Raw genomic sequence first — 14560 nt, 5'->3', positions numbered from 1 at the left:
AGCTTTACTCGATTCTACTTAGATAAGAGCAGTAGAATTAAACCTGAATGACCTCCATGGAGTCCGCGCAATCGACTCAGAGCGATCAAATCAAAGGAAAAAGGGATGACAGTGGATAAATTTTTGTTGAGTATCCACGCGCAAAGCTTTGTCATATTGTGAATTCGAATTAAACAAGAGCACTTCAATGAATTTCATTTTAGCTTATATTGCAGTTTCGTTCTCAGCATTTGCTGATCACGGCTTTACTCGATTCTACTTACTTAATAGATAAGAGCCAAATACAATTAGTTCCAATTGTCCTTCATAGGGTCTACGGGAAATACTCAGCGCAAACAAATCAAAACAAAAATGGATGACAGTGGATTTGATAGTTTCAAAGAAAACAATAAAAAAACTAAAACAGAACACCAAAAAGCTGGAAAAATCATACAAAATCAAAAGTATTTAAACAAAGGTAAACGTTTCTCAGCGAATAATAAGGCAAGAGACTGGCCCTCGCCAACTAGCTAACGCGCGGCCGGAGGAAAAACTAAGAAGAATATTTTTGGCTAGATACTAAGGAGTACTGGCCCTGGTTTCTGCTGTTAACGTTGACATTCGATTTGTAAACAAGGATTTTCATGACCGAATCTGTTCAATTGAAACACATACATTTTTCCGTGAGCGTTAATGAAAAACCTTCTCTTTACGGATCATAAAGTAAAAAATCGAAGTTTTTATGTATAGTGTTCGGAAATAATAGAGTTTCATGATGTCCTGATTGTTCTAAATTTGGAGGACTTTTCCAGAACTATAAAATCTTTATTTCTAAATAATAATAATAATAATAATTACAATAGTCAAAATAATAATAATTTTAAACTTACAATATTTTACACTAAAATACAAATCTTAACCAAGCTTAATTAGACATTATAAAAAATTACAAATTTATAGAAAATATTATTCGTTATACCCGTGGTGTAAAAAAGGTGTTCATTTCTAGAATTCATGCAATCATTTGGAGTAAACACTTATTAAAATATCATTATCATGATTATGATTATTATTACCATTGCTATAGAAATAGTAATAATAAAAATAATAATAATGATTCGCATTTATTCGAGATATTGTCATTTCCTCCACGCCAACACTAATGTTTGTCGGTACTGAGAAATCAAGTTGATTTTTTTATGTGCTCCTTTCTTTAATAAGGGGACCTCGCTCAAATGAAAAAAATAGGTGTTACAAAAAGAACCAACATGACATACTGGAATAACAGTTAGCATTAAACTTAGAAGGCTAAGGTCCAAATACACCTTAATTTTAGACCCAGAAAGAGTTATTTATTACTATTGACTCTTTGTTTAAATCAGCTGTATGACTCGCTTTGTATATAAGTCACACTGTACTCTGTAAAGTAACCAGGCACATAGCTATGGTCAGCTATGTCATAGTTTGAAAGTGTATTTGGGTCAACAAACTTACAGGGATTGTAGCGCACTAAGTCCTGAGAAAACATTTTCTGGGAGGTGAGTTATTTCATTTTTGTGAAGCTGTCTAGAAATGAAAACATGAAACGTGATGTACATGAAAACTAGTCAGAAACTAAGTAACGAAGTTTTAAGTCATGTTAACACTACTTTTTAAAGTACACTCAGCAACAGACAGCATTCGAACTAAACAAGAACAATTCCATGAACTCAATTTTAGCTTTTATTGCAGTTTCGTTCTTAGCATTCGCTGATCACAGCTTTACTCGATTCTACTTAGATAAAAGCAGTACAATTAAACCCAAATGACCTCCATGGAGCCCGCGCAATCGACTCAGAGCGATCAAATCAAAGGAAAAATGGATGACAGTGGACAATTCTTTGTGGAGTATCCACGCGCAAAGCTGTGTCATATTGTGAATTCGAATTAAACAAGAGCAATTCAATGAATTTCATTTTAGCTTATATTGCAGTTTCGTTCTTAGCATCTGCTGATCACAGCTTTACTCGATTCTACTTACTTAATTGATAAGAGCCAAATACAATTGTCCTCCATAGGGTCTACGGGAAATACTCAGCGCGAACAAATTAAAACAAAAATGGATGAAAGTGGATTTGATAGTTTTAAAGAAAACAATAAAAAAACTAAAACAGAACACCAAATGTGCTCCTTTCTTTAATAAGGGGACCTCGCTCAAATGAAAAAAATAGGTGTTACAAAAAGAACCAACATGATATACTGGAATAACAATTAGCATTAAACGTAGAAGGCTAAGGTCCAAATACACCTTAATTTTAGACCCAGAAAAGGTTATTTCTTTCTATTGACTCTTTGTTGAAATCAGCTGTATGTCTCACACTGTACTCTGTAAACTAACATGGCACATAGCTATCGTCAGCTATGTCATAGTTTGAAAGTTTATTTGGGTCAACAAACTTACAGGTATTGTAGTGCACTAAGTCCTGAGAAAACATTTTCTGGGAGATGAGTTATTCTATTGTTAGAGAGCCATCTAGAATTTAAAAAACATGAAACGTAATGTCTATGGAAACTAGTCCAAAACTAAGTAACGAAGTTTTAACTCATGTTAACACTTCTTTTTAAAGTACACTCAGCAACAGTACAGCATTCGAACTAAACAAGAACAATTCCATGAACTCAATTTTAGCTTTTATTGCAGTTTCGTTCTTAGCATTCGCTGATCACAGCTTTACTCGATTCTACTTAGATAAAAGCAGTACAATTAAACCCAAATGACCTCCATGGAGCCCGCGCAATCGACTCAGAGCGATCAAATCAAAGGAAAAATGGATGACAGTGGACAATTCTTTGTGGAGTAGTTAGTTCCAATTGTCCTTCATAGGGTCCAATTGTCCTTCATAGGGTCCAATTTTCCTTCATAGGGTCTACGGGAAATACTCAGCGCAAACAAATCAAAACAAAAATGGATGACAGTGGATTTGATAGTTTCAAAGAAAACAATAAAAAAACTAAAACAGAACACCAAAAAGCTGGAAAAATCATACAAAATCAAAAGTATTTAAAGAAAGGTAAACGTTTCTCAGCGAATAATAAGGCAAGAGACTGGCCCTCACCAACTGGCTAACGCACGGCCAGAGGAAAAACTAAGAAGAATATTGTTTGCTAGATACTAAGGAGTACTGGTCAATCAACTTGATTTTTTTATATGCTCCTTTCTTTAATAGGGGGACCTCGCTCAAATGAAAAAAATAGGTGTTACAAAAAGAACCAACATGACATACTGGAATAACAGTTAGCATTTAATTTAGAAGCTAAGGTCCAAATACACCTTAATGTTAGACCCAGAAAGGGTTATTTATTACTATTGACTCTTTGTTTAAATCAGCTGTATGAGTCGCTTTGTATATAAGTCACACTGTACTCTGTAAAGTAACCAGGCACATAGCTATTGTCAGCTATGTCATAGTTTGAAAGTGTATTTGAGTCAACAAACTTACAGGCCTTGTAGCGCACTAAGTCCTGAGAAAACATTTTCTGGGAGGTGAGTTATTTCATTGTTATAGAGATATCTAGAAATGAAAACATGAAACGTAATGTATACGAAAAATAGTCAGAAAGTAAGTAACGAAGTTTTAACTCATGTTAACACTACTTTTTAAAGTACACTCAGAAACAGACAGAATTAAACAAGAACAATTTCATGCATTCAATTTTAGCTTTTATCGCAGTTTCGTTCTCGGCATTCGCTAATCACGGCCTTAATCGATTCATTTAGATAAGAGCAGTACAATTAAACCCAAATGACCTCCATGGAGCCCACGCAATCGACTCAGAGCGATCAAATCAAAGGAAAAATGGATGACAGTGGACAATTCTTTGTGGAGTATCCACGCGCAAAGCTGTGTCATATTGTGAATTCGAATTAAACAAGAACAATTCAATGAATTTCATCGTTCTTAGCATCTGCTGATCACGTCTTTACTCGATTCTACTTACTTAATAGATAAGAGCAATACAATTAATTCCAATTGTTCTCCATAGGGTTTACGGGAAATACTCAGCGCGAAAAAATCAAAACAAAAATTGATGACAGTGGATTTGATAGTTTCAAAGAAAACAATTTAAAAAACTAAAACAGAACACCAAAAAGCTGGAAAAATCATACAAAATCAAAAGTATTTAAACAAAGGTAAACGTTTCTCAGCGAATAATAAGGCAAGAGACTGGCCCTCACCAACTGGCTAACGCACGGCCAGAGGAAAAAGTAAGAAGAATATTTCTGGCTAGATACTAAGGAGTACTGGCCCTGGTTTCTGCTGTTAACGCAGACTTTTGATTTCTGAACAAGGATTTTCATGACCAAATCTGTTCAATTGAAACACATACATTTTTCCGTGAGCGTTAATGAAAAACCTTCTCTTTACGGATCATAAAGTAAAAACTCGAAGTTTTTGCGTATAGTGTTCAGAAATAATAGAGTTTCATGATGTCCTGATTGTTCTAAATTTGGAGGACTTTTCGAGAACTATAAAAGCTTTATTTCTAAATAATAATAATAATAATAACAATGATAATAATAATAATAATTACAATAGTAATAATAATAATTATTTTAAACTTACAATATTTTAAACTAAAATAAAATCTTAACCAAGCTTAATTAGACATTATAAAAAATTACAAATTTATAGAAAATATTATTTGTTATACCCGTGGTGTACAAAAAGTGTTCATTTCTATAATGCATGCAATCATTTGGAGTAAACACTTATTAAAATATCATTATTATGATTACGATTATTATTACCATTGCTGTAGAAGTAGTAATAATAAACAACTTTATTTACTTCACTTACTTACATTAAAAGAAATAGAGATGATTGATGATAAAAAATTCAAAATTCTATAAAATCACGAATTCCATGATGCAGAGACATTGAAGTCATACAATCGAATTATACTAATGACGGCTAAACCAGTGTCCATAAACCAGTGTCCATAAATGGTGATAATAGTAATAATAATAATGATTCGCATTTACTCGAGATATTGTCATTTCCTCGACGCCAAAACAAATGTCTGTCGGTAGCAATCAACTTGACTTTTTTATGTGCTCCTTTCTTTAATAAGGGGACCTCGCTCAACTAAAGAAAATAGGTGTTACATAAAGAACCAACATGACATACTGGAATAACAGTTAGGATTAAACTTAGAATTCTAAGGTCCAAATACACCTTAATTTTAGACCCAGAAAGGGTTATTTATTACTATTGACTCTTTGTTTAAATCAGCTGTATGAGTCGCTTTGTATATAAGTCACATTGTACTCTGTAAAGTAACCAGGCACATAGCTATGGTCAGCTATGTCATAGTTTGAAAGTGTATTTGGGTCAACAAACTTACAGTTCTTGTAGCGCACTAAGTCCTGAGAAAACATTTTCTGGGAGTTGAGCTATTTCATTGTTATCGAGCCATCTAGAAATAAAAACATGAAACGTAATGTATATGAAAACTAGTTAGAAACTAAGTAACGAAGTTTTAACTCATGTTAACACTACCGTGGTTTTAAAGTACACTCAGAAGCAGTACAGAATTAAACAAGAACAATTCCATGCATTCAATTTTAGCTTTTATCGCAGTTTCGTTCTCGGCATTCGCTAATCACGGCCTTAATCGATTCAGTTAGATAAGAGCAGTACAATTAAACCCAAATGACCTCCATGGAGCCCACGCAATCGACTCAGAGCGATCAAATCAAAGGAAAAATGGATGACAGTGGACAATTCTTTGTGGAGTATCCACGCGCAAAGCTGTGTCATATTGTGAATTCGAATTAAACAAGAACAATTCAATGAATTTTGTTTCGTTCTTAGCATCTGCTGATCACGTCTTTACTCGATTCTACTTACTTAATAGATAAGAGCAATACAATTAATTCCAATTGTTCTCCATAGGGTTTACGGGAAATACTGAGCGTGAAAAAATCAAAAGAAAAATAGATGACAGTGGATTTGATAGTTTCAAAGAAAACAATAAAAAAAACTAAAACAGAACACCAAAAAGCTGGAAAAATCATACAAAATCAAAAGTATTTAAACAAAGGTAAACGTTTCTCAGCGAATAACAAGGCAAGAGACCGGCCCTCACCAACTGGCTAGCGCACGGCCAAAAGAAAAAGTAAAAAGAATGTTTCTAGCCAGATACTAAGGAGTACTGGCCTTGGTTTCTGCTGTTAACGTAAATTTCTGATTTCTGAGCAAGGATTTTCATGACCAAATCTGTTCAATTGAAACACATACATATTTCCGTGAGCGTTATTGAAAAACCTTCTCCTTATGGATCACAAAGTAAACAATCGACGATTTGTGCATAGTGTTCGAAAATAATAGATTTTCCTGATGTCCTGATTGTTCTAAATGTGGAGGACTTTTTGATAACTATAAAATCGTTATTTCTAATTAATAATAATGGAAACTTTATTTGTCTTCGAATACAGTTGTAAATCCGTCTACGTATAGGCAATTAATAACTGGCTACTTGAAATTGAGTGATATAGTTGTATACTGTATTGACAAATGAATATATATATATATATATATATATAGAAAGACGGTTATGAGTGCTTCCTGAGCCAACAAAGATGCCAACCAAAAGGATCACAAGGATTCACAGTCCTGATTCGGTAGATGATAAAAAACTGGTTAAAAATGAAGCCGAAAATGGACAACTTTTGGTTTAAAAACTATAAAAAAATTTAAAATTCTTTAAAACGTTTCGGTCTCTCGACCTTCTTCAGTTACAAAAGAGTCGGTAGAAAAATCTACAACTTAAATAGGGTTTTACAACAATGAATAAAAACCGGTTACATAAGAAATTCAAAGAAAACAATAGGAATCCCTGAAGGAGGCCCGTGAACACTGAAGTAACCACAATTAACACTTATAACTATCTAGAGCATACAAAAGGACTTTTTAAAAAAAAAAAAAATTTCGTGTTAAAAAACACCTTAAGTCAAGTATGGTGGATGCGATTTTTTGAATGGAATTGTCTTTTATTCAGCCCAAAAGGTGAAAGGGAAAACAACTGCGCACTCCAGTATGCTTCTTTGGTGATGAGTAAATTTTCAGTGTTCTCGGACGTACTGTTTTGAATTTGGTCAATACATTGAAATGTAAAGTCCGATAACACATGTGGGGTTCGGTTAAAATGTGGGGCAACTTCGCAAGTTTTTTTGTTTGTTTTCATAGAAGATTTGTGATTTCTAAATCTAACTTTAAATTCGGTCGTGGTAGAACCGACATATTGGAGATTACACTTCTTGCAATGAACCAAATAAATAACATTCGCTGAATTGCACGAGAGTTTCTGCCGAACAAAATATGTTTTACCCGTTTGTGCGCTCGAGAAGGTTTGCGAGTTGACCAAGAAGTTCTTACAAAGATCGCATCTGGTTTTGTTACACGTGAAACACCCCGCTGAGGGCAATGTACTCGACTCTGGTGAGCCCTTTCTACACTTAAAAGGTGCCAGAATTTCTTTGAGACTCTTAGACCTGCGAAAGGATGAGAGTATGGAATTCGGTGGAAAAAGGTCCTTAAGTTTTGGCGATGAGAGCAAAAAATGAAAATGCTTTCCTTTTGTATGCTCTAGATAGTTATAAGTGTTAATTGTGGTTATTTCAGTGTTCAGGGGCCCCCTTCGGGGATTCCTATTGTTTTCTTTGAATTTCTTATGTAACCGGTTTTTATTCATTGTTGTAAAACCCTATTTAAGTTGTAGATTTTTCTACCGACTCTTTTGTAACTGAAGAAGGTCGAGAGACCGAAACGTTTTAAAGAATTTTAAATTTTTTTATAGTTTTTAAACCAAAAGTTGTCCATTTTCGGCTTCATTTTTAACCAGTTTTATATATATATATATATATATATAATCCCCTGATGAATGGGCCCCTGATGAGTGGGCGACCACGAAACAGGCTTGTAGGGATGAACTTGTAGTTTACGTGTTTTTTTCTTCCGTATATATATATATATATATATAATATATATATATATATATTTTACTTTTTAGCTTTCAAAAGTCATCAGTCCTCTGACTCTTTTAACTCTATAAATTCATATGTCGAGGCTTGGACTGGGAATCTCTAAAGGATCCTTTTGGAACGCCACTATCTCCGTTGGTTCAGACAGCCCAAAGAACTCTGTATATATATATTTTACTTTTTAGCTTTCAAAAGTGATCCGTCCTCTGACTCTTTTAACTTTATAAATTCATATGTCGAGGCTTGGACTGGGAATCTCTAAAGGATCGTTTTGGAACGCCACTATCTCCGTTGGCTCAGATAGCCCAAAGAACTCTGTATATATATATATATATATATATATATATATATATATATATGTAATAAGGAAATAACTTCTTGAGGCATATGTGTTTCTAATCGGTTTTATACTTCAAACGTTTCGCCGTTTAGAGCTTCGTCAGTGAATGAAGATTATGAGTACAAGATTGCTTTATGTAAAAAAAAAAAAAAACTTAGTACAATGGTGGAATTTCAAGGCTCATTAATTTGATGGTGTTAATCTAGATTTAGAGCTCGTCCATTGCAACCATTCATGAGGTTCTCATGCTTGCGGATTTCTAGCGCTTCAATGATTTTACGCGTGCGGATGTCGTGGATGTTCCTGTGGAGGATTCCCCAAGAGATATCTCTTGGGGAATCCTCCACAGGAACATCCACGACATCCGCACGCGTAAAATCATTGAAGCGCTAGAAATCCGCAAGCATGAGAACCTCATGAATGGTTGCAATGGACGAGCTCTAAATCTAGATTAACACCATCAAATTAATGAGCCTTGAAATTCCACCATTGTACTAAGTTTTTTTTTTTTTTACATAAAGCAATCTTGTACTCATAATCTTCATTCACTGACGAAGCTCTAAACGGCGAAACGTTTGAAGTATAAAACCGATTAGAAACACATATGCCTCAAGAAGTTATTTCCTTATTACATTATCTATCGAGGCATGGCTACACCTTTCTTCTTCTCATATATATATATATATATATATATATATATATATATATATATATATATATCTGACAGAATTTTCAAAAAGATACCTCTGTAGATTTTCAAGCTACTGGGCTGGTCTAAAACCCAGGGGGGGCTCCGTCAAGACATGGGTAGATAAATTCGAGGGGCTCTTTGCAACAATAGAATTCTTAGCCTAAACTTTTCTGCGCAATACAGAGTCACTTACTGAGGGAGGGTAGGCTGAGTGTGATGTTAGTATGTCAGTCCTGGTCAGTATTTCTATATGACATTGCTTAATTGCAGAAATCAAATGCCTACAACTATGAAATAAAGGTTGTTCCTTGCTGAAATCATAGCTATGTAAGTCGAGGAAGTTTTTCTGCATCGCAAGGTGCTAATTTGTCAAAGTACAAGCAGGTACCTTTTTGTAAATTCAGTCAGAAAACAAGGTGGAATGAAAAATAATTGAATGCTATGGGTAATCTGAACCTCAAACTGAGTAGAATTTTCTTGAGCAGTTGGTGTAAACAATGTCTGCTCAATTAAGCTGTGATATCTGACCGAATTTTCAAAAAGATACCTCTGTAGATTTTCGCTTGAAAACGGGCGAAGCCCGTTTTCAAGCTACTGTGCTGGTCTAAAACCCAGGGGGGGCTCCGTCAAGACATGGCTAGATAAATTCTAGGGGCCCTATGCTACAATCTAATTCTTAGCCGAAACTTGTCGGACCAAAGCAAAGTCACTTACTGAGGGTGGGTAGGCTGAGTGTGATGTTAGTATGTCAGTCCTGGTCAGTATTTCTATATGACATTGCTTAATTGCAGAAATCAAATGCCTACAACTATGAAATAAAGGTTGTTCCTTGCTGGAATCATAGCTATGTAAGTCAAGAAATTTTTTCTGCATCTCAAAGTGCTAATTTGTCAAAGTACAAGCAGGTACCTTTTTGTAAATTCAGTCAGAAAACAAGGTGGAATGAAAAATAATTGAATGCTATGGGTAATCTGAACCTCAAACTGAGTAGAATTTTCTTGAGCAGTTGGTGTAAACAATGTCTGCTCAATTAAGCTGTGATATCTGACCGAATTTTCAAAAAGATACCTCTGTAGATTTTCGCTTGAAAACGGGCGAAGCCCGTTTTCAAGCTACTGTGCTGGTCTAAAACCCAGGGGGGGCTCCGTCAAGACATGGCTAGATAAATTCTAGGGGCCCTATGCTACAATCTAATTCTTAGCCGAAACTTGTCGGACCAAAGCAAAGTCACTTACTGAGGGTGGGTAGGCTGAGTGTGATGTTAGTATGTCAGTCCTGGTCAGTATTTCTATATGACATTGCTTAATTGCAGAAATCAAATGCCTACAACTATGAAATAAAGGTTGTTCCTTGCTGGAATCATAGCTATGTAAAGCAAGAACGTTTTTCTGCATCTCAAAGTGCTAAGTTGTCAAAGTACAAGCAGGTACCTTTTTGTAAATTCAGTCAGATATATATATATATATTACAGTTTTATTAAGTCTGGGCTATCTTAAGTCTTATTTCTACGACAGAATATAAAATATGTTGCTCTAATGGCGAGACTTATCATTTTTTTGATTATATAATGTTGTTGCGTTTTGTCAATGCCAATGTCATTCATCATTTCTAAGACCGTAGAGCATTCGTTGGAGAAAACACCAAGGGAGATAATGGAATGGTTTACAAATTTCAGACATCTGTAGTTACTTCTCATTTCTTTGACCACGTTCATGTATTATTCTATTTTTGCGTAGTGCACTGCATTGTTTTTACGGTTACATCCAAAACCAACCGTTAGTTCTAAAATATCTCGGCCCTTGAACTGTGTTAGAAAAAGAAGAAATGGACGATAATTTTCACCAGTTTTAATTGAAGGACTCGGAAAGCCATTGGCATCAGCATGGAGTGAAGAGCGATCATTAATTACAGATTGAAGTTAGTTGGCAATGAAGTTGAGAATTAAGTCGTGTCTCCAGGTGAAGTGATCAAGGTAATGTTGACAACCAGCGACAATATGGAGGAGTGACTCAGGGTTGAGGCAAAAGGAGCAATCAGGACTTTGTGATAATCCCCTCTTGTCATATTCGTACGTGCATGTAGGAAGGGAGTTGTTGATGTAGCGAATGGTAAAATTGTAGATGTTCTTGGGTAGATGAGACTGGGCAGACGACCAAATAGAGTTAACAGATGACAATGAGTGCTTGATAACATTTGTAAAAAAGAAACCTTGAGATGTTAAGTGGTGTTGCAGTTTGTCTTCTTGATTCGAACGGAAGTCTTTAAGAACTTCCTTGGTGGATTTGAACACATCGTATTGAATATTGGTGTGACTGCTTGACGACTTCCAGAGATCTTTTAGGGAATCATTCCGTGATTCTTTTAAGGAATTGCGGGGAACTGTTTTGCACTGAGTGAATTTAACTGAAGGAGGGCAAATATTAAGGCCAAATTTATTGCGTTCAAGAAAAATATTACTCAGTGTACCAGTTATCGGGATTTCAAGCCATTTTCGAATATAGCCGTTCACTAGAGAATCAAGATAATTTTGCTATTATCCAAGTTTTTGATATGTCAGCTACAGTAAAATGCCAGGACAGTTTAGATAGGACATAGCGGCTGTACAGCAAAAGTTTGTTTTTGGGATGCAGTGGTTTCTCATCAATGTCACACATCAAGTCTTGTACAAGAGAGGACAATTCTGACATGTGTTGGTTGTTAGACTCGTTGAAGTCAAAGTAGTGTCCTAAGTAACGAAATGATTCACCCATTTCCACACACGGGACAAGAACTCCATTTATCAACAGTTTAGGTAAGTATTGGACAGATTTGGTGCACTGTTTCCGTATTCCAAAAGTAAAACATTTGTCAACCCTTATTATCATATTAGATCATTGACACCAGATTATAAAGCGGTTGATTAGGTGCTGATTTTCTGATTCCTGACCACTTATAACAGCGGCGTCGTCTGCGAACTGGAACCAGTGGATCGGATTTAAGAACCTTAGGGAAAAGCCAAATTGACGATATTTCTCAGATTTAATGTGCTGGAGAAACGTGTTAAAACACAAGTTAAAAAGAAGAGGGCTGAGGCAATCACCTTGAAGTACGCCACGACCAATAGATATAAACGGAGTACGAAATTCATTGGTAATTATAGAGGTTTTGAAATCAGTGTTCAGACTTTTAACCAGAAGTTTGACATGATCAGGGATGTGGTGGTAATCAAGAGCGGTTTGAATCAAATTGTGATGAACTTCACCAAAGGCGTTTTTGAGGTCTAGGAGAGTAATGACAAGAGAACGCTGCTTGGTACAAGCTTTGTTAATGATGTCAGCCATTTGAGCAGTATGCTCAAAAGTTCCTGAGAGACCAGGTGTAAAACCTTCTTGAATTTCATGTTCAATATAATTATTAGCGGCAAGGAAGTTGAAAATGGCATTACGAAGGCACAAGGTAAAAACCTTTAAGGGCACAGATTGCAGAGTAATTGGATGAAAGTTGGCAGGGTCATTAACGTTTCCTTTCTTGTGGATGAGGACTGTGCATGCTTTCTTCCATTCGCTTGGGACGGATCCAGTTGACCAAGCCGTACGGTAATTTCAGATAAATGGGTGCGAAGAAACGGACATCTTTTAAAACAAATGATTGATAGTTGATCTAAGGGACAAGGAGAACCGGAAGCCTTCATTTTTATAATCACATTTGATATCTGTTGGTATGTAGGAGGTTCAAGGTTAAAAGGAATTACACGATCAGATAACGTTGGTATCCAGCTTGGAAGGTTGAAGACTCGGGGTGGATTTAGTGACGATAGAGTTCTTGTGAAGTGGTAAAAACACTCGTCGATGGAAGAAGAAGGGAGCATTTCGGCTTATATATTGAAGATCTTTTTGACGTAACCCCAGAAATTTTTAGAGATGGAATAATCATGATTGATCGGGTCAGTGTTGACTTGAGAAGTGTAATAATGATAATAATAATAATAATAATAATGATAATAAAAAAAATAGTTACAATAGTAGTAATAATTATTATTTTAAACTTACAATATATTACAATAAAATAAAAATCTTAACCAAGCTTAATTAGACATTATAAAAAATTACAAATTTATAGAAAATATTATTCGTTATACCCATGGTGTACAAAAAGTGTTCATTTCTATAATTCATGCAATCATTTGGAGTAAACACTTATTAAAATATCATTATTATGATTATGATTATTATTACCATTGCTATAGAAATAGTAATAATAGTAATAATAATAATGATTCGCATTTATTCGAGATATTGTCATTTCCTCGACGCCAAAACTAATGTTTGTCGGTAGCAATCAACTTGATTTTTTTATGTGCTCCTTTCTTTAATAAGGGGACCTCGCTCAAATGAAAAAAATAGGTGTTACAAAAAGAACCAACATGACATACTGGAATAACAGTTAGCATTTAATTTAGAAGCTAAGGTCCAAATACACCCTAATGTTAGACCCAGAAAGGGTTATTTATTACTATTGACACTTTGTTTAAATCAGCTGTATGAGTCGCTTTGTATATAATCACACTGTACTCTGTAAAGTAGCCAGGCACATAGCTATGGTCAGCTATGTCTTAGTTTGAAAGTGATTTTGGGTCAACAAACTTACAGGGATTGTAGCGCACTAAGTCCTGAGAAATGAAAACATGAAACGTAATGTATATGAAAACTAGTCTAAAACTAAGTAACGAGGTTTTAACTCATGTTAACACTACCGTGGTTTTAAAGTATACTCAGAAGCAGTACAGAATTAAACAAGAAGAATTCCATGAACTCAATTTTAGCTTTTATTGCAGTTTCGTTCCCGGCATTCGCTAATCACGGCCTTAATCGATTCAGTTAGATTAGAGCAGTACAATTAAACCCAAATGACCTCCATGGAGCCCGCGCGATCGACTCAGAGCGATCAAATGGATGACAGTGGACAATTCTTTGTGGAGTATCCAGGTGCATGCTTTGTCATATTGTGAATTCGAATTAAACAAGAACAATTCAATGAATTTCATTTTAGCTTATATTGCGGTTTCGTTCTCAGCATTTTCTGATCACGCCTTTACTCGATTCTAGTTACTTAATAGATAAGAGCAAAACAATTAATTCCAATTGTCCTCCATAGGGTCTACGGGATTTACTCAGAGCGAACAAATCAAAACAGAATTGGATGACAGTGGATTTGATAGTTTCAAAGAAAACAATAAAAAAAACTAAAACAGAACACCAAAAAGCTCGAAAAAGATACAAATAAAAAGCATTCAAACAAAGGTAAACTGGCCCTCACCAACTGGCTAATGGGCGGACGGAGGAAAAAAAGCAAGAATATTTCTAGGCAGATGCTAAGGAGTTGCCTTAGTGTGTGCTGTTAACGTAGACTTCTGATTTCTGAACAAGGATTTTAATGACCAAATCAGTGCAATTGAAACGCATACATTTTTTCGTGAGCATTAATGAAAAACTTTCTCTATACGGATCTTAAAGTAAAAACTCGAAGTTTTCGCGCATAGTGTTCGGAA

The sequence above is a fragment of the Montipora capricornis genome, chromosome 4 (genome assembly GCF_036669925.1).
Source record: "Montipora capricornis isolate CH-2021 chromosome 4, ASM3666992v2, whole genome shotgun sequence".
Lineage (NCBI taxonomy): Eukaryota > Metazoa > Cnidaria > Anthozoa > Scleractinia > Acroporidae > Montipora > Montipora capricornis.
This window is presented reverse-complemented; position numbering follows the sequence as displayed.